Source organism: Chelonoidis abingdonii, chromosome 16 (assembly GCF_003597395.2).
Source record: "Chelonoidis abingdonii isolate Lonesome George chromosome 16, CheloAbing_2.0, whole genome shotgun sequence".
Lineage (NCBI taxonomy): Eukaryota > Metazoa > Chordata > Testudines > Testudinidae > Chelonoidis > Chelonoidis abingdonii.
Window position 1 is genome coordinate 18,545,769 of NC_133784.1, and position 21,086 is coordinate 18,566,854.

The following is a 21,086-nucleotide window of genomic DNA, read 5'->3' on the forward strand; positions in this document are numbered from 1 at the left end:
AATCTAAAGCAAACCTTCCTCCCTTGGCAGGGAATAAGGCCCCCTGCTAACACTCTTATGCTGCCCTCTGGCCATGCTGTATCACAATATATTTATACAAACTTTAAAAAAAAACATTTTTACACTGCTTTTATTTTTATACAGTTGTACATAGATTACATTTGTATACATTTGGGGGCAGTTAAGTTCCAATAGAAACCCTTTATGTTCTTTTAATTAATTTGACTAAGTTGTTCATAGTCAAATGATTTAAATCAGATTGTCTCTTTGCCTGGCTTATTTACAGAGATTCCTTTGGAAAAGGGCCCATTTTTTCTTCAGAATGGCTGCAAAGAAACCACAAATTATTTTTTTATAACACTTCCTTTTTAACTTCAGCTGCTTAATTCCCTCCAGCCTTTGCAGCATTGAGTTCTTACTTTTTTTTAATTACTTGCTTATGTTTTAAAATGACACCTTTATTAACTTAGATTTTACCATTTAAGTATTATCCCCGGGATCTGAAATCCCCATGCCTGTACTTATTTTTTTTATTTTTACCACTATGCCCTTAGGGCTTCCAACCTATCTCCCAATTTTTTTATTTGTTGCCAGCCTTCTTGCTTGGGGCCGATCCTGCTTTCCTCTGCTGAACTGTCCCTTTTCGTGGACACAGGCTTTGTTCCACTACCAGTTTAGCAAGATCTGTTTAAAAGGAGCAATCTCTTGAACAAAGTATCATCTTTGGATTGCTTCCTTTTAAATATTATGAGAGGGCTTATTCCTTCACCCTCTCATTTCCCTGCTCCTTCTCACATGAACAGAGAGCAGCAATACTCAAAGTCCAAAGGTGCAAATAATTCAATGTTTATTGGGGTGAACTTCCAGCACGCAATGATTCCAGTTTCCTTCCTTAGTGTCCCCCTTCCCAGCTCTGATACCACAGAGCCTTGCCTGTGTCCCTGTTCCCATTCCCTGTTCCCATTCCCCCTATTAGCAAAACATGATTCCAGTTTGCCACCCCCTTTCCCTTACTTCCTGATTGACTGCAGACTATATAGTAAAAACTTGAGTTCTGCTTATCTATACCTTAACCAATCATTTTACTGAAATTTAACTAACCAATCCTAACATATTGTAACATGATTATCTAACCAATTATATACCATCACCTTAAGTAGTTTATACCCAACAAAATTAATTATACAGCAGACAGAAACAATTACAGAACCAGACAGAGATTATACAGACAAACAATAGGGAAATGGGGACTACAGTGATAGAACAACAAAGAAATGAGGATTTCACACCCCAGCTATTGATAAGTGAGTTCTTGCCAGACAGGATGCTATCAAACTAAGTTTTCTTTAAATCTTATAGGCTCTTCCCTTTCTCTGGAGGTGATAGATTGGATCATCTTTTTAACAGCCCAAAACTGCCTTATTTCAGTGTAATTAGTGAGGACGTGACCATTTGCTTCCCAGTTTATGGCTGCCCCTGCTGTTTAGCCAAAAGCCTTAGCCTAAGAACAAGGCCTTAGACTATCATAGTGAGAGAAGGCCTATAAACAGGCAGACTGACTTTGATTTTTGTTTTGTACCTCTATAACTAGCTAAGTGATAAGAATACACCTACATTCTTAAAGAATAGGCCTTTGCAGACAGGCCTGAATATCTATATCCTAACAAACATTTCTTAAATATGTGCTACCACTGTTTGCCCACACTCCTATATCCTACAGAGTTGGGTTTTACATAGACAATACTGCCTGAATATATTTTTATGAGTTTTTTTTACCTTTATTAACTTTTTCGTGCCCAGGCTCACAGTAGGACTTAAGAAATACAAAAGTCTATACCCAATAAAAAGAACTCTTGACTAACAGAGCAGGAAGGGGAAATGCTAAGCCCCCTACCTTTTGGGCTTGAACCTTCTACGACCGAGGGTATATTCACCTATGTATTTTTCCCTCGACAAATGGCAGGACTCTACCCTTCCCCTCTATGGCCAGCATTTCTACGACTGCAGATGTGCACACCTGAATGATTGACCACTTTATATGTATGATATACCTTTTAGCAATATTTAGCAGTATGTTCAACAATCACAGTTCATGTCTTCCCCCTTTCGCAATTCTCCACCACAAATGTTATGCTTATAAGAAGCACACAGGACTTTTTTCAGGGGAAAAGGCAATATGCTGCATTTATTGAAGGTACAATAATTAGCATATGCATTCAATCACACACCACACACAAACTATCCCACCAGTCCATGTTATAGTTACTAGTCTAGATCCAGCTAGCGGTCAGCTAGGTTCATCATGAGTAGGGAGGAGTCAGGTTCTGCCAGTCACGACACAATGCTCTGGGGAAGTCTTGGCAGGATGAATCCAAAGTTTTATGACTAGGCACTCTGTTTTTATAGTGTTTTTTTTTTTATTGGGACCAGTCAGTTTTGCACTGTCATGCTGTAATTAATTGTTTGATGAGTGCTTGTTTTTTTTTAATTGATATTTTTAGAGAATTATTTTATGCAGGTTTTCATTACAGCTATTTTGTTTTTGTTGATAGGTGCCTGTCTTATTTTTAGAGTCGTTAATTTGCCTTCCTTTGACATTTCAATAGGGGCGTGTTGCAGCCTCCCTTGTGTCTGTCTCCGGTTTTTCCCTTGACCATTTGGTTCAGTGTTGGCCTTTACACTTATTTCTTAACACACACATTTTTTATTCACATGCAAAACAAAATTAATTTCCACAGAACATTTTGAACAGGAACATCAAATTGCAATGCAAAAGAAAACAATTATGGCATTTTTTAACTTATTTTAAAATGCTAAAACCTACAACAAATTGGTGACCCTCAAAGGTCTGTCACTGCCTTGAAATCAGCACAGAGGCAAATTCTGGTTGATTTATTTTTACCAATGGCCCATTAGGGCCATTCCTTTTTGCTATTCAAAAAGGGTGGCTGGCAGGATATGATCAAATCATACAGTTAATATATGCTACATTATTATTTTTTATTTTAAATTATATAAAATACAAACATAAAATCCTACTACGACATCTGTTTATGACAAAATCAGAATAAGAATTACCCTCAAAGCCAGTCTAAATATGAACTAAAATTCAATGTGTAGGAATGTGTTTAAGGTCTTGTGGGAGCCATCTAATCCCTCATTGTGTGCACTGGAACAATATGGATAGGAGGGATACTCTGCCCTTCTAAAAGCCACTTTCATTTGAGGCTGTTAAAGAGCTTTGCAAACATTACAACCCAGATTGCAGCTTGCTGCGCTCTGGCCGAGGTTGCGGGGCCGTGGGGCTTGCAGTGTTCCGCCCAGCACTCCGGCCCGGGGAGTGGGGCCGCCGGCTTGCCCCCTCTGGCTGGGCGTGGGACCCTCTTAGGCACGGGGCCCGAATTAGGGGAATTGGCCTAAAGCTGGCCCTGATATGGGTATGTGGGGAAGGTGCAGCTAGGAGCTTCCCTTCCCTTATGCACCCATGCAAGGGCCTGTCACAATTCAGGGGAGCACAGAGGCAACACATAACTGTGGATACTGGGGGCCAAAATATAAAGGTTCTGCGGGGGGACACATGACCATCCAACAAGTTACCTCTCCTCCACCCCCTGACTCACCTCAGCAGGCAGTCTGCAAAGCAGGTAGCAGGAACTACTGGGACATCAGCAGGAGGAAAGGAGAAGCAGCCCCATGTAGAAGGGGAAGCTTAGTCTCATACCCTGCTGCTTCCCCCCACCCTGTGCTGCACGGATGCATGGTGAGTGCTGCTGCCAGGAGAAGACGCTGTCTCCTCCCTGCTGGGTATCCCGGTGAGAGGCAATCTGAGAAATCTGGGAGTGCTTGTGACCCCATGAGCCACCCATTGTGTCACCTCTGGGGAGCATGAGGCTTGCCTGCTCCAAGAACTCCAGAAGTATACCCACCCAATAGGGAGAAGAGAGGATGAAAGCAGTGGCTCTGAGCCCACCCCCATCAGCCCAGGTGCCCACGAAATGCATATGCGAGGCTTCATGAGGAAAGGAGACATGATGAGAACAGTGGAGTTGGTCTTTTCTGGGCTGGCCTAGCCCTGGAAGCCCCAAACTGTGAACCTGTAATTAAAGAACAGACCAGTTGACTTTCCACTGTGAACATTCAGCTGGCTCATTAGCAGCCCTACTGCACAGCAGGATGTCTCCTCTTTGAACAGATACCATATTATTTTTTTATCATTTGTAAAGAGTAATTACTACAATGAAAATGTAGTTTTGGGGGTTAGGAAATCTAAAGCCCCTAAGCAATGGCTGTAGTACCAGAGCTACAAGTTCATATATTTCTCAATGATGGGAAAGTCTTTTCATCTGAGACAAAGCTCCTTGCTCAGAGCTAATTACCTCCAGGAGAGTAAACAGCTGCCAGCTTCTTTCTTAAACACTGGAATGGGACAATGAAAATGCCTTTAGTAAATAAGTTAGCATAATTTTTCTCCTCATGCTTAAATAATAGCACAGTAGTATAAGCCAAGAAACGTCAGGAAATTCAAACAAGGGGCCTGAACTCAGTCTTTAGCTCCCCCTGCAGAGCTGAGGAATTGCTGCAAATGTAAGCAATTATAAGAAGTTGGTAACAGCTAAATTCCACATTAATTTTGGAGACTATGACCAATTAATTTCACATTAATTCAGCCATCCCTGCCTCCATCATAAAATGCAATAAAATAGAATTCTTCTCCATGGAATTTCTGGAGATAAGAATTCCTTCACATGAAAGTGCAACTTCCCCCCTACCCCACTTCCTCTGGGTACACCATGTAGACTTAGAGTGAGGGTTACTATTGCTAGGGATGTCCGCCCTACAGATAGGATTCCTATGAGTAGGCCCCTTGGAGTTAGAGTTACAGTTCCTATGGATAGGACACTTTGAGTTAGGGTTAGGCTTCCAGTGGGTAGGTCTCCCCTATGTAGGGTTACCCTTCCTAGTGGTAGGGCTCACAGCCTTAGGGTTAGGGTTCCTGTGGGTAGGGGTCCTCACCCCAGGGTAGGGATCCTATGGGTAGGCCACTTGGAGTTAGGGTTAGGCTTGCTGTGGGAAAGCCATTTGGACCTAGGATTAGGGATCCCATGGGTAGGCCACTTGTGTGACAGATTTTTGTTACCAATCTGCCTGAAGGGAGCAGGTATATTGCTGTGGCTCTGCTGTGACTATGCAGTTTCCAAGGCTCCACCCCTCCAATCTCCCACCACACTATGGCTCAAGCCCCATCAGGAGCTTAGAATCACAGAATATCAGGGTTGGAAGGAACCTCAGGAGGTCATCTAGTCCAACCCCCTGCTCAGAGCAGGACCAATCCCCAAATGGCACCCTCAAGAATTGAGCTCATAACCCTGGGTTTAGCAGGCCAATGCTCAAACCAGTGAGCTATCCCTCCCCCCATGATATACAAATGCCTAAATGACTAACTCCTACCACCAACATACCTTTTCCTGCCTTTTTTTTTTTTTAAAAACCTAGCCAATTCAATGGCAAATTGCTCCATTAATTCAGAGTTATGGCTGCTTGGTGGTAGTCATCCCCTTGCACAATGTTGAGTACATCCCCTTGCACAATGTTGAGTAGGGCAAAAAACCTTCTGAAACCAGAAGTGCAGTTTAGTTTGCTCATGCAACCTTAATAGACATGTTGCAGCATTTCTGAAAGAGAGTTAACACACACCCCCTTGGGAGAGCCTTTGCAGATATCTCTCTTCCTCATAATAATGATTATTCAGATAATTCCATGGCCAGCTGGAAACCCGGATGGTCCAGACAGGTGGCTGGTCCACAGCCGAGGCCCAGGATGCTATGACTAGAAACATATGTTTTGAGCCCATTATACAGTACTATAGTCTCATTATCCAATTCATCCCACATATAGGTGTGACGAAGTGGGACTGTTCTTGTTTCCTCTGAATACTGTAGGGGTGCCTCCATTTCCCCTATGCATTTCTTAAGTCTCTAGGTGGTGGGATAAAGGCCACTGTGCATAAATGGCCGACACTCTGTCTCCTGGGAACTAATGGCCAGGGCCCTTCCCCCCGTGCAAGGGAATAGCTAAAGGTGTTCAAGAACAAAGAGATCAGGTGACCTCCTGGCCTGGGAAAAAGACAAAGGCCAGTGAGGAGGGGCTGAAGAGTTTCAGTTTGGAGCTGGCTGGGGACTAGGAGTGAGTGCAGATGGGGTTGTCTGGCTCGATGCCCTCAAAAATGGACCGACCGAGGGACTCTGTTCTTTGTACCTACAAGCTCTGTTTTAGACTGTGTTCCTGTCATCTAATAAACCTCTGTTTTACTGGCTGGCTAAGAGTCACATCTAACTGAAAAGTTGGGGTGCCAGACCTTCGGCTTCCCCAGGACCCCGCCTGGGTGGACTTGCTATGGGAAGTGCACGGAGGGGCAGAGGATGCTGAATGCTCCAAAGTCAGACCCTGGAAGGTGGAAGCAGTGTGAGCTTCTTGCTCTGGAGACAGTCTGCTCACGAGAGGAGACTTCACCAGAGTCCTGACTGGCTTTGTAGGGAGCAATTCCAGAGCATCACCTGGGGACTCCGTGACAACAGGATCCTAGTAAAATGTCTTTACTACAGGGCTCTGGGGCCATAGTCAAGGACGAGCACACCCATTTTTGAGGAGTTCACTCGGTACCACCTCTGGTGTCCAATCGCTTCCCTACCTTCCCAGCTCACTAGCTTGAGATCCGGGGTAGCCAGAAGGATCCTGTGCGCAATATGGGAGGGGGCTAACTTTCCATATCCTTGCTTCCAGAGCCTATTGGTGTGCGATTTTAACAATTTCCCCCAATTAAAAGGTCTGGCCTTACGATGCTAGAATCATACTGCATCCATTCGTACTGATAAGTATCAATCAGTGATCTTTTTCTTTGCTTTAGCAAGTGTATTAAAATGTTAGTGTTTCCTAATATTACCCAAAACATTTTGTGTTCCAAGGTGGACAAAGAAAGTATCTGCATTTCACTACGTCCCATTGCTATAGCAGTATGTTTTTTCTTTTCCATTTATTTCTGTATTAGGCTGTCCTGTAGCTGGGACAGAGATCTTAATTTATTCTTAATTACCTCCAGGTCTACAGTATGTATAATCCCTGCTCCAAAACCAATTTCTCTCAGTATGTTGTCTGCTACCTAGGGATGTTTCCCTGCAGCAATTACTGCACAACAGTGCTAGCAATGAGACAAACAATACAAGACAAAACATAGAACACAAAACACAATTCCTATTGTGACAGTAGATTCATGGTATTCTGGGTTGCTCTTCAGCTGGTATCAGCTTGTCCTGATTTTCTGAAAGACAAAAGGAACATGTTTCTACTCCTTTGGGGGTGGCAGATTATTGCTTAAAATATTTATTTCTTTACAAATATCCTTGCTGATTGCAGGCAAAACAGAGGAATTACCCCCATATTTTGCTGTGTTTGTTTTATAGGCTGGACAGATTTCAATGGCTTTTACTTTTATCAGTTAGGTAACTTGCATTAACCCAGATTCTTTCTAGCTTGTGTTTGGATTCAAAGCTATCAGCAGCTCAGAGATTCTGTCTTAAAAGGGACACAATCAACTTTCACCTGAGTTTTGATTACTTTTAACTCCTGCTTCCAAAACACGTAGTGATTTGAAAAAGAAAACACAACCTATTGTAGCTCGCTTTGGCAAAGTGACAATATGATTACACAGAGCCACCTCAAGGCTCAGTGTAGGGGCACAGTCTTTCTCTCTTTTATTACAGCTCTTAGCTGCTATTTTGTTACCCAAAAACAGATTTAAAATCTTTTCCCATTCTCCTGGCTTTGTCTGCCCTGCTGCAGCCATGACTTTGATCTTCATTTAAAAACATTTTAAATTTTGTAAAGCATCGAGTTACCCCTTAAGGGTTAAATGCCAAATACCAAAGTAAAACAACACTAGTTACCTGTGTCCAGCAAAAGTGTTTCTTGTTTTTGCAATTTTGTATGGAAGATTCAAATGGATTTTAGTGGTATCATTTAAAACAACACCAATTCATCTTAAACCCACAAAACAAAGATTGTATACACCAGGAGTGTTCTTTTAGCACATTTGACTAACTTGTTCATAGTCAAATGATTTCAATTGAATAACCTCTTTGCCTGGATTATTTATAGACATTCTTTTGGAAAAGGGCCCATTTCCCCTTCAGAATGGCTGCAAAGAAACTAAGTTTCACTGCTTAATTCCCTCCAGCCTCTTCAGAGTTAATTTCTCACTCTCTCTCTTTTCCAATTTCTTTAACAGTTGCCTGCCTACCTGCTTGTCTGGGCCCGATCCTGTTTTTTTCTCATCGAACTGTTCCTTTCCATGGGCACAGGCTTTGTTTCACTACCAGTTCAGCAAGGAGGTTGTGCTTCTTAACTAGCCCCCACCCCTCCTGATCCCTTTCCTCTTCATAATCACCTCATGGGGTGCGCGCCTCGTAGTTGGGGGTGCCGTACGTACGACCTTCTCCCCCTTCACCCGCTGGACCTCTCCTCAGTCTTAATGAGGGCCGCTATAAGGGTGCAACGAGGTTCCGCCCAAAACTGAGGATCCTCACAAAGGGAGAGATCAAAGCCCTCACAAGAGTCACTCACATCATCCCCCCTGACTCACCACCTGGACAGAACACACGGCTAGCTGACGTTTTAACTGTTGAATCTCCTTTTCATGGTGAGCACACTGCTGCTGCAGCCTATGCTAAGCACAAATGGTCAAATCTTTGACAAGTCCCTGAAGGGCCAGTACTTGCTTAGCCAGTGCTTCCAGGTGGGTGCGTTCTGCCTTTTCTGCCTGCAAGTCCTGTCTCAAGGCTTGCAACTTGTCCTGGGCGTAGGACACTGCGTTGCCACCTGGTTAATGATCTGTGTCTTCAGTTGCTCAATTTTTCTCCCAGCTGTCAGGTACATACCTCTTCCCAGCTTCTCTTTTTGTCCGACAACATTTGATACCACATGGCTGCTGCAGTCCAAATTAATCCCAAAGCTGCCCCTAGGTTTTTGTCCTTCTGCTTTTACATACTTGGCATATAGATCTAAGAGATCCTGAATCATAGATTATCAGGGTTGGAAGGGACCTCAGGAGATCATCTAGTCCAACCTTCTGCTCAAGGCAGGACGAATCTCCAGACAGATTTTTACCCCAGTTCCCTAAATGGATTGAACTCACAGTCCTGGGTTTAGCAGGCCAATGCTCAAATCACTGAGCTATCCCTCCCCCCTGACAAATAGGGTGACCAGCTGTCCTGATTTTATAGGGACAGTCCAGATTTTGGGGTCTTTTTTCTTATATAAGCTCCTATTACCCCCCACCCCCATCCCGATTTTTCACATTTGCTGTCTGGTCACCCTACTGCCAAGAATGCACACTGCGTTGAAGCTCCATCATGGAACCCCAGGATTGTATCCCGCCTTGGCAAGAGCCCTTTCAAGCCAGGATAGGGCTTAACCCCCACCTTTTGAAAGAGGCAGCAGGGTTCTTCTTTGCTGCCTCCCCCGTGGCTCGGGAATCAGGTCCACCTGCCTCCCGGGACGCCAACTGACCAGGTAGCTGGACTACCATGTCCGCGATCCTGAATGCCCATTCATCTAGGCTTGAACCCATCACTGATGCCATTGCCCATGACTGTGGGACTCCTGAGTCCATAGCTGTACGCCTCTGTTTCCTGAACATGATGTCACAATCCATCAATACAACTCTTAAGATCTGTTAATCACTTGAGATTTCACATTGCTCACACCAGCACTGGGGCTTCCAATGTTACCCCACTGGGCCAGAGGGAGAGATGCTAAACCTCCCTCCATATTGCTCGGCCTTCTACCACCAAGGGCCCATACATCAAATGCAAAACCCCTCCTGGGGCAGAGCAAGAAACCCCAAGTTCTCCTCTTCCCCTCAGCCCTTCTACGACTGAGGGTGTACAGACTAAGGATTCTCTCCCGGCACAAGGATCTCTAAGTCCTCCTCCTAGCACCTGGCACTTCTCCAACCAGGAGTTGAACTACCAGCACCCTTCCCCCACTGACCAGGGTGGAAAGCGGAATGGTAAACCCCTCTCTGGGTCTCAGTTATGCTACAGCTGAGGTGGGGCACACCTGTAATCATAAATCCTCAACATGAAATACCAACAGTGCCAAGCAGAGCAAACATGAACTATCAAGGGCAGAACAGTTGGTGAGCAGGGCTCTCCCCGCTGGCAATTCTTCACCAAAACTGTGACAGATTTTTTTTACCAATCTACCTGAAGGCGTCAGTTGATCAGGCTGATGCCTCAGGATCTTTTCAGGGAGGAGATGACGAAGGTCTAAATTTTAAAGCTTTATTGACAAAATAATAAAATAACAGCAGAGAGTGCTGGGAATACTCCCATGTCACTCAGGGGAAGAAAGAAAAGTTAATGCCCCAAGCCCTAACCCACTTTCATACTCACACATGCATGACCCAGACTAGCCAAGTCTGGGTGTAATGTCAGAATAAGGTGGGGGGGAGGTGAACAGGAGTGCTCTCCTGGGCCCAGGCCATACAAGGATCTGCTGTGCTCTCTAAATTGCTCCAGCTCTCAGGAGGATTTTAAGTCCTTGCTCCTCGGGGTGGGGGTGCTCTATTCAGGAACCTCTGGTCCTGGTGCCTTCTGTGTCTGTCCAACCCGGCCTTCTATGATTTCTTCACCTTTCCCAGAACATGTGGTTTCAGGGCCATGAGACAGTTCTGTTTGTTCCTGGCTGGGTAAGGGATCCTCTGGCTAGGCCAGCCCTAAGGTTAGAGTTTTTATGGCCACTTGGAGTTTTGATTCGGGTAGGCAAGTTGTAGTTGGTGTTAGTGCTTGTATGGGTAGGACTCCCAGCCCTTGGGGTTCCCTGCCCTAGGGTTAGAGTACCTATGCATAAGGGCTCCTCACCCTATGGTTTGGGTTCGAATGGGTAGGCCATGTGGCGTTTGGATTAGGGTTCCTTTGGGTAGGCAATTTGGCATTAGGGTTAGTGCTCCTATGGAATGAGCTCCCCGCCCTAGGCTTAGGGTTCCTATGGGTAGAGCTCCCCTACCTAGATTTCCTATGGGTTTGGCTCCCTGCGCTAGTGTTAGGGTTAGGGATCCCATGGTAGGATTTCCGACCCTGGTGTTAGCCTTCCTCTGGGTAAGCCACTCGAGTTTAGGGTAAGAGTTCCTATGGATAGAGATCTCCGCCTAGTTTATGTTTCCTATGGGTAGGCAACTTGGAGTTAGAGTTACAGTTCCTATGTGTAGGTCTCTCTGACCTAGGATTTGGCTGGAATTAACCGAATGTTCTATAAGGAGGGCTCCCTCCCTAGGGTTAGTGTTCCGATTAGATGAGTCTGTCACAAAAACTGATCAGTAATGAATATCTCGTTTGTTCTAATTTTCCCAAACCGATCTCTTCCAAACCATGAGCATACAATTTTAAAGGCTTTAAGTTGTACATTGCATGAGAAATTTTTAACATCCCCTCATCATTAAAGACTTTCTCTGTTATTTTCACGGAGCGCTTTATCTTAAATGCTCAGGAGAGAATCCTAATTGATTTATTTATTACCCACAATAATGCATTTGGCTTTGTTTGTAATTTTCACCAACCAATCTGTTCCAAATGATCAGGAAAGACTACTAATTCATATTCCCCCTTTACAGGAAAAAGAAAATTAACCCTTACCTTACCTATCTACCTATGACAATAATGAAGACTGTATTGGCAATTCCTCACAAGCACTGACCATGAATAAGGTTTACTTCCTTAATAATTTTCACAAAACAATTTAAAAGAGAAGCTAAGGAAAGACTGATTTAACATGAAAATTATCTGAGAAATTTGTCACTGGCAGTGATCAGTAAAGTGTTTTGCTTTGTTAGTCATTTCCACGGACTAAAATCTTCCTAATTCTGAGAAAACGTTCCTTATGGCTATAAGATGTATATTCCATGAAAAATTTGTCAGAAGACCTGATCAGTAATGACTTTCCCCGACGTAGGGTTAGGGATGTTATGGGTAGGGTTTCCAGCACTAAGGTTAGAGTTTTTATGGATAGGCCATTTGGAGTTTCAATTTATCAGACCTAAACCAGCTGGGCTTACCCGGCTGCTTTAGTGACTCTAGATAACTTCGGGCTGATTGCATGCCCCCGAGGCAGCGATGATGCATTTGAATGTCTGCCTTATCAACTTTCAATGGTACTGCCTGTGCCTACCATGGTGACCAGGGGTAACGGGATCGGGGTTTGATTCCGGAGAGGAAGCCTGAGAAATGGCTACCACATCCAACGGAGGCAGCAGGCACACAAATTACCCACTCCCAACCCAGAGAGGTAGTGACGAAAAATAACAATATAAGACTCTTTCGAGGCCCTGTAATTGGAATGAGTACACTTTAAATCATTTAACGAGGATCCATTGGAGGCATATCTGGTGCCAGCAGCCACAGTAATTCCAGCTCCAATAGTGTATATTAAAGTTGCTGCAATTAAAAAGCTCACAGTTGGATCTTGGGATCTAGCTGGCGGTCTACCACGAGGCGAGCTACCGCCTGTCCCAGCCCCTGCCTCTTGGCACTCCCCTGAGGCTCTGAACTGAGTGTCCTGGGGGTCCGAAGCATTTACTTTGAAAAAATGAGAGTGTTCAAAGCAGGCTGGTTGCCGGAATACTCCAATTAGGAATAATGGAATAGGACTCAGGTTCTATTTTGTTGGTTTTTGGAACTGGGGCCATTATTAAGAGTGACGGCTGGGGGCAGTCATATTGTGCCACTGGAAGTGAAATTCTTGGACCGATGCAAGATGGACCAAAGTGAAAGCATTTGCCAAGAAAATTTTCATTAATCAAGATGATCAGATATCTTTGTAGTTCAGACCATAACAATGCCGACTACTGATCTGGCAGCGTTATTCCCATGACCCGCCGGGTAGTTTACAGGAAACCTAAGTCTTTGGGTTCCGGGGGGAGTGTGGTTGCAAAGCTGAACCTTATAGGAATTGACAGAAGGGCACCACTAGGACTGGAGTCTGCAGCTTAATTTGACTCAACAAGGGAAACCTTACCAGGCCTGGACAAGGAAAGGATTGACAGATTGATAGCTCTTTCTCAGTTCTGTGGGTGGTGGTGCATGGCTATTCTTAGTTGGTGGAGTGATTTGTCTGGTTAATGCTGGTAATGAATGAGACTCTGGCATGCTAACTAGTTATGTGACCCCCCCCACCCCCCCGACTGGTCAGCGTCTAACTTCTTAGAGGGACAAGTGGCGTTCAGCCACCTGAGATTGAGAAATAACAGGTCTGTGATGCGCTTAGATGTCCGGGGCTGCACGCGCGCTACACTTACTGGCTCAGTGTATGTCTATCCTGTGCTAACAGGTGTGGGTAACCCATTGAACCCCATTTGTGATGGGTCTCGGGGATTGCAATTATTCCCCATGAATGAGGAATTCCCAATAAGTGCAGGTCATAAGCTCACATTGATTAAGTCCCTGCCCTTTGTACACACCTGCCATCGCTACTACCGATTGGATGGTTTAGTGAGGTCCTCAGATCAGCCCTACCCCAGGTCAATCATGGCCTTGGTGGAGTGCTGAGAAGATGGTCGAACTTGACTATCTAGAGGAAGTAAAAGTAGTAACAAGGTTTCCGTAGGTGAACCTGTGGAAGTATCATTAACGGTGTTGCACTTGGGCAGCTCAGGGTCCCCTGACAGTGGCACAGCTGATGACTGAGGCCTTGGGCACCTCCCTGCGTGCAGGACGGGAACTCGGTGGCGGGGTCCTGGGCCTGGGGAGGGCTGAGTGCCCTCTCCATGTTTATTCTGTCCCCCTCCCAGGCAGCTGGGGATCAGTGGAGGGGGGTCTCCTCCGTCCTTGCTGGTCCACTGCCGAGCCACTGTCGCACCTTCCCTCAATGTGAGTACCCGAGCTGCCCCCTCTGAGACGCTGCCCGCCTGTGCAGTCTGCCTCTGGTTGCTGGTACCATCCTCCCTGCTGCTGTGGATGACTGACCCTGGACAGGGAGCTCGACACGGGTGTGCGGCCGGGATGACTCATGGGGTGGGGGTGGGGGGTGTGTGCAAAAATGTTGGTGGCCCAAGTCACATCCTAGGCATGCCAGGAACAGAGGGAAACCCTGGACCCCTGGGAGCAGGCGAGACCATGGCAGCAGTTTCTCAGTGCACCTTCTGTGATGAAGCCCTCTGAGGTAATGCGGAGCTGGCTGGCAGGTGCCAGACACCACTCCATGTGCTGTCCGTCACTTGCCTGGGGAGGGTGGAAGGTGGAATGCTGAGGAGGGAAGGATGTCTGAGAATGCCCATGCCCCCATCGGTACCCCCACACCATCCACCGCCACCTCCCCAGTCCACAGGAAGCCCAGGATGGAGAGGGGCTATCCTGCCTCCCTCTCTGTGAGGGGAGGGCAAAAAGGGCTGGGGTAGGGGAGGGTCAGTCTTCACGTGACCACGGCCACCTGGCCTCTCTAAGCCAAGTTCCTGGACCGAACCTGAGCCTTTGGGCTTGGTTGTTTAACCTTTACTTGTGACCATAACATATGAAGGGCGGGCACCGAGGAGGGCTGCCCCGGCTGGGCAGGATGTACTGGGGGGCAGGCGGGCAGGCTGAGGCGGGGAGAGAAAGAGGGACCTGCGTCCCCCTCCGCTCCCACCCCAAAACCCGCCCAAGGTCCCCTTCGGGAACATCAGGCCAGAGACCCAGCTGGAATACTGTGTGCAGTTCTGGTCTCCCATGTTTAAGAAAGATGAATTCAAACTGGAACAGGTACAGAGAAGGGCTACTAAGATGATTCGAGGAATGGAAAACCTGTCTTATGAAAGGAAACTCAAAAGAGCTTGGCTTGTTTAGCCTAACCAAAAGAAGGCTGAAGGATATAGGATTGCTGTTTATAAATATATCTGAGGGATAAATATCAGGGAGGGAGAGGAATTATTTAAGCTTAGTACCAATGTGGACACAAGAACAAATGGATATAAACTGGACACTAGGAAGTTTAGACTTGAAATTAGATGAAGGTTTCTAACCATTAGAGGAGTGAAGTTCTGGAACAGCCTTCCAAGGGGAGTAGTGGGGGCAAAAGACATATCTGAAGCTTGAAATTAGTTTATGGAGGGGATGGTATGATGGGATAGCCTAATTTGAAAATTAATGATCTTTTGATTATTAGCAGGTAAATATGGGGGTGGGGTCTGAGTTACTACAGAGAATTCTTTCTTGGGGGCTGGCTGGTGAGTCTTGCCCACATGCTCAGGGTTTAACTGATCGCCATATTTGGGGTTGGGAAGGAATTTTTCTCTAGGGCAGATTGGCAGACGCTCTGGAGGTTTTTCGCTTTTCTCTGCAGCGTGGGGCACAGGTCACTTGCTGGAGGATTCTCTGCACCTTGAGGTCTTTAAACCAAAATTTGAGGCCTTCAATAACTCAGACATAGGTTTGGGGTTTGTTACAGGAGTGTGTGGGTGAGATTCTGTGGTCTGCATTGTGCAGGAGGTCAGACTAGATGACCATAATGGTCCCTTCTGACCTTAAGTCTGTGAATCTATGGTGCAGACAAGGAACGCCCCGCTGCCAGCATGGCTTTGGCTGCCCAGAAGAAAAAGGCGCAAAGCTCCCAAAAATAAATGCCTCGTGATAACTCTTAGCGGTGGATCACTCAGCTCGTCAGTTGATGAAGAATGCAACTAGCTGAGAGAATTAAAGTGAATTGCAGGACACATTGATCACTGACACTTTGAACACACTTGCGGCACCAGGTTCCTCCTGGGCCTACGCCTGTCTGAGTGTTGCTTGAAGGTCAATCTCCCCTCAGATGCAGTGGCAGCGGGACATGGCCCTCCTCCCCTGGTGGTGGAGGGCCGTGAGCCACCCTGCCACCACCCTCTGTCGGGAGGGGAGTCCATAACTCTCCCCAACACCTTCTTCTCCCTAAGTTCAGACCCAATGCCCCAGAGTGCCTGCTTCGGGGAGCTCGTCCCATGCACCCTGTCACCCATCCCTTTTCCTGTTGCTCCTCTGTGCCCCACTCATGCGGTGGGACAAGGGAGTTTCTGGGGGATGTTGTGCTGGGGGTCAGGGAACCAGGTCAGCTGTGGGTGCCGGCTCCCGGGTCCGGAGGGGAGATGGGCCTGCCCCCATGTGGCTGTCTGTGGCAACACAGCTGCCCGCGTGGTCCTGGTTCCCTCTCCTTTCCTGGGTTACAATGGTGCCCAGGACCAGGGCATGGTCGGAGTGAGGACGAGACTCTCCAGGAGGAGGACGGTGACAGAAAGTCAGGGACAGAAGGAGCTGGTGGCAGATGCTCATGAAGGTGGAAGAGAAGAGGGTTTGTGAGGGCACCCAGGTTTCGAACCCCGCCTCCATCTCCTCTGTCTGCCGCCCCTGTTGGTTGTTTTCCCTCTCCCTGGCTAATGACCTCCCACACGCACTCCTAGTGCTGTCCACCCCCTCTGCTCTTCCCAGTGCTTGTGCCTATCTCGGCACATCTCTGTGCTCTCATTCTCCTTCACTGGGCCATTCTTCCCCAAGCTCGTTGGATCAGGCCTCCTCCAGGGCCGAAGCAAGTCCACGAGGGGGTGGCATCCACCACCCTCTCTGAGTCCCCATCCAACTGCGACCTCAGATCAGACTTGGCAACTTGCTGAATTTAAGCATATTAGTCAGTGGAGGAAAAGAAACTAACCAGGATTCCCTCAGTAATGGCAAGCAAACAGGGAAGAGCCCAGCGCCAAATCCCTGTCCCATGGTGGGGCATGGGAAATGTGGCATACAGAAGACCCACTCCCCACGTGCCACTCTCGGGGGCCCAAGTCCTTCTGATCGAGGCACAGCTCATGGATGGTGTGAGGCCAGTAGTGGCTCCTGGTGCACCAGGACCAAGTCTTCTTGGAGTCGAGTTGCTTGGGAATGCAGCCCAAAGCTGGTGGTAACCTCCATCTAAGGCTAAATACTGGCACAAGACTAGTAGTCAACAAGTACCATAAGAGAAAGTTGAAAACTTTGAAGAGAGAGTTCAAGAAGGTGTGAAACTGTTAAGAGGTAAATAAGTGGGGTCCGTGCAATCTGCCCAGAGGATTCAACTCAGCAGGTTTGGTTGGCCAGCCCAGGATGATGGAGCCCCCTTGCCCCCCTCCGGGGTGTGTGTGTGTCAGGAGGGGACCACTTCTCGGATGGCCCCAGCCCCCATTGGGTGCAGTTCCGCTGAGGCAGTGCGCTGTGACTAGCTCTGGGTCAGCTGGGAAGGCCTGGCAGGAAGGTGGCTCGCTGCTTCAAGGCAGGGAGTGTAACAGCCCCCAGGCAGCAGCTCTCGCTGCATCACGGGGCCAAGGGAGATGACCACTGCTGCACCTTCCCCCGTGTCCCCTCTGCCCTCCCCTCATGGGTGGTGCAGTATGGGGGCTGTGAGGGGTACAGGTTTCCCTGCTCCTAGCATGACTGTCAACCGGGGAAGACTCCTCAGTGTGCCCCAACTGCTCTGCACCACCGAGCGGGGAGGGCCATGCCAGGGTGCCCAGGGTCTGCAGTGATATCAGCAACCCACCCGACCCATCTTGAAACACAGACAAAAGAGTCTATCACATGCGTGACTCTCAGGCTCGAATGAAAGCCCATGTTGCAATGACGATGAGGGCCGGTGCGCGCCAGTTGAGGTGGGATCTCAAGGCCACTGAGTCACGGAGGGCACATGACTCACCCGTCTCGTCCACCCTGTTGGGGAGGTGGAGCATGAGCACACATGCTAGGACCTGAAAGATGGTGAACTATGCCTGGGCAAGGCGAAGCCAGAGGAAACTCTGGTGGCGGTCTGTAGTGGTCCTGACGTGCAAACTGGTTGTCTGAGCTGGTTATAGGGGCAAAAGACTAATCAAACCATCTAGTAGCTGGTTCCTGCTGAAGTTTTCTTCAGGATAGCTGGCACTCATTCGTCTCCACAGTTTTGTCTGGTAAAGTGAATAATTAGAGGTCTTGCGGATGAAATGATCTCAACCTATTCTTAAACTTTAATGGATAAGAAGCCTGGCTCACTGGCGTGGAGCCGGCCATGGAATGCGAGTGCCTAGTGGGCCACTTTTGGTAAGCAGAACTGGCCCTGCGGGATGAACTGAATGCCGGGTTAAGGCACCCAATGCCGATGCTCATCAGACCCCAGAAAAGGTGTTGGTTGATCTAGACAACAGGACGGTGGCCATGGAAGTTGGAATCCACTAAGGAGCGGGTAACAACTCACCTGCTGAATCAACTAGCCCTGAAAATGGATGGCACTGGAGTTTCAGGCCCATACCCAGCCATTGCCAGCAATGAGAGCAGTGGGGGCTATGCCGCAACGAGTAGGAGGGCTGCTGTGGTGCACCTAGAAGCCTAGGGCGCAGGCCCAAGTGGAGCCGCTGCAGGTGCAGATCTTGATGGTAGTAGCAAATATTCAAATGGGAACTCTGAAGGCCGAAGTAGAGAAGGGTTCCATGTGAACAGCAGTTGGACATGGGTCAGTCGATCCTAAGAGATAGGTGAGTGCCATTCCGAAGGAATGGGCGATGGCCTCCGTTGCCCTCAGCCGATCAAAAGGGAGTTGGGTTCTGATCCCCAAATCTGGAGTAGTGGAGATGGACGCCACGAGGAGTCCAGTGAGGTAACGCAACCGATCCCAGAAATGCCGGTGGGAGCCCTGGGGAGAGTTTTCTTTTCTGTGTGAAGGGCAGGGTGCCCTGGAATGGGTTTGCCTTAGGAGAGGGGCCCAAGCCTTGGAAAGTGTTGCGGTTCCGGCGGCATCCAGTGAGCTCTCGCTGGCCCTTGAAAATCCGGGGGAGATGGTGTAAATCTCGCGCCGGGCCGTACCCATATCCGCAGCAGGTCTCCAAGGTGAACGGCCTCTGGTATGTTAGGACAATGTAGGTAAGGGAAGTCAGCAAGTCGGATCTGTAACTTTGGGATAAGGAGTGGCTCTAAGGGCTGGGTTGGTCAAGCTGGGGTGTGAAGTGGGTCTGGGCACGAGCCGCAACTGGACGAGGTGCCATCCTCTCCGAGAAGGCAGCGGCAACTCTGGACATGAGCTGGACCCTTCCTTTGGATCACCCCAGCTGCAGCAGGCATTGCTTGCCTCTCCCCCTCCGTGGGGTTAGGGGAGTCCAGCATTCCACCTTGGCCAGCGCCTAGCAGCTGACTTAGAACTGGTGCGGACCAGGGGAATCCGACTGTATAATTAAAAAAAAGCATCGCGAAGGCCCACGGTGGGTGTTGACACGATGTGATTTTTGCCTAGCGTGCTAAATGTCAAAGTGAAGAAATTCAATGAAACATGGGTAAACAGCGGAAGTAAATATGACTCTCCTAAGTGTTCTACTTGGGGAGGGTCGGGCCCTTGAGGCATGAAGAAGCAGCTTAGTTGTTGGGGGGTTGACTCCTCCCAAGTGGCGAGGGCTCTGGCTGGATAAGGAGGTTCCATCTCTCCTCTTGAGGTTCACTGATTCTCTCATTAGTCTGAACCTTTTAGGGGGAAAGGACGTGCCTCCCTGTGGACAGGACCAGGCCCCTGGAAGTCTGGAAAAAAAATTTCCCGACGCCAGAGGGGGGCTCTGATGGCCAGCCCAGGCCCCAGAATTTGTAAAGGAAAAAAGGATTGGGCCCACGAGAGACAAGGGCAGAAGCCCTGATCAGAGTAATGACTTTCTCTTCAAAAACAATGAGGAGGCTGGTGGTACCCTAAAGAGTAACAGATTTATTTGGGCATAGCCTTTCGTGGGTAAAAAAACGCATTTCTTTCTCTTTGTTCATATTTTTTTCCAACCAATCTCTTCCAAATGATGAGAATAGAACCTAAAGGCTTTAATATGTACATTCCATGTGAAATTTGTCACATGCGGTGTTTTTCTTTCATTGTAGTTTTCACAAACCAATCTTTTCCAAATGATCAGGACAGAATCCTAATCGTTGTTGTAATTGGTATCTTAAGGCTGTTACATAATATATCACTGGAAAACTGATAACTCACAGCTCATTAATATTCTTGCATGATGTATATCCGGTTAATCTACTAGGATTATACAACTATGCTGGAATTATGACTAAAATGTGTCTAAACCGGGCATGTCGGGCGGGGGAAGCGTTGATAAACAGGTTTTCCAGACAAAGGACTGCAGTTCCACCTGCTTGACTGTGTCTCCCATGTAAATTGAGCAAGGTGTGATCAAAGAAAAAGAAAAGTACATTTTCATGCCAGACAAACAAAGCCAAGTGGGGTATGGAGACTGCTTCTCCAGGAAGCCTTCCTGCCTCTTGAAGCAAGGTCAATGAAATGTGGGAGAGATACTTTTCAAAGGTTTACGTGACTATAAAGAGAGGAGCAGAGAACCCTTATGTTAACCTTCGCCTGAGGACACAAAGAAAACCAGTCCCTTGGACTCTAGTGGGATCCTTAAGATACCAGTTAGAACAACAGTGAGCTGGGGTACACTGGACTGTGAGGGACACTGAGCTGGGGTACACAGGCCAGCTGATAGTCACTGCTATATACCAGGAAGCCCCTTGCCTTCTGGCAAGGAATGATCTTAGGGCCACACTGTGTGTAATTACTGGCCTGTAAGTAAGACATCAATCCTAGGCAAGATAATGGAGCATCTGATATGAGACTCAGCTAATAAAGAATGAAATAGTATACTATAATTAATGCTAAACATGACACGTTTATGTAAAATAGATCGTGTCAAACTAATTTGATCTCTCTCTCTCTTTGATGAGATTACAAGTTTGGTTTATAGATATACCCATCTAAAAGATCTGCTCCAGGATTTATGTTGGGGAAGTTCTATGGTCTGTGTTATTTGGGTTGGTCTAGCAGGATAGTATCCAGTAATCCCATAGTGGAGTGTACTGTGTGCTTTGGGGCTGTAGTTTAATGAGGATCTCTGCACAGTGATCACACACAATATTCCTTCTAATTTTTTCCAACCACATACAGAATTAATGTTGTTATGTGAGGTAATGTGTGGCTGTGCGCCCCCAGTAGAAACAAAAAACCTCAATATAATATATATATATTTAAAAGTTACCATAGAGCTAATTACTCCAGCCAGGACA

At 47.3% G+C, this 21,086-nt stretch overlaps 2 pseudogenes; one reads left to right on the forward strand and one right to left on the reverse strand.

Moving 5' to 3' along the window:
• The window catches only part of LOC142047854 (uncharacterized), a 31,313-nt pseudogene that overhangs the window by 7,511 nt on the left and 2,716 nt on the right, over positions 1–21,086 (reverse strand).
• On the forward strand, positions 15,653–15,805 carry LOC142047857 (5.8S ribosomal RNA; annotated as a pseudogene).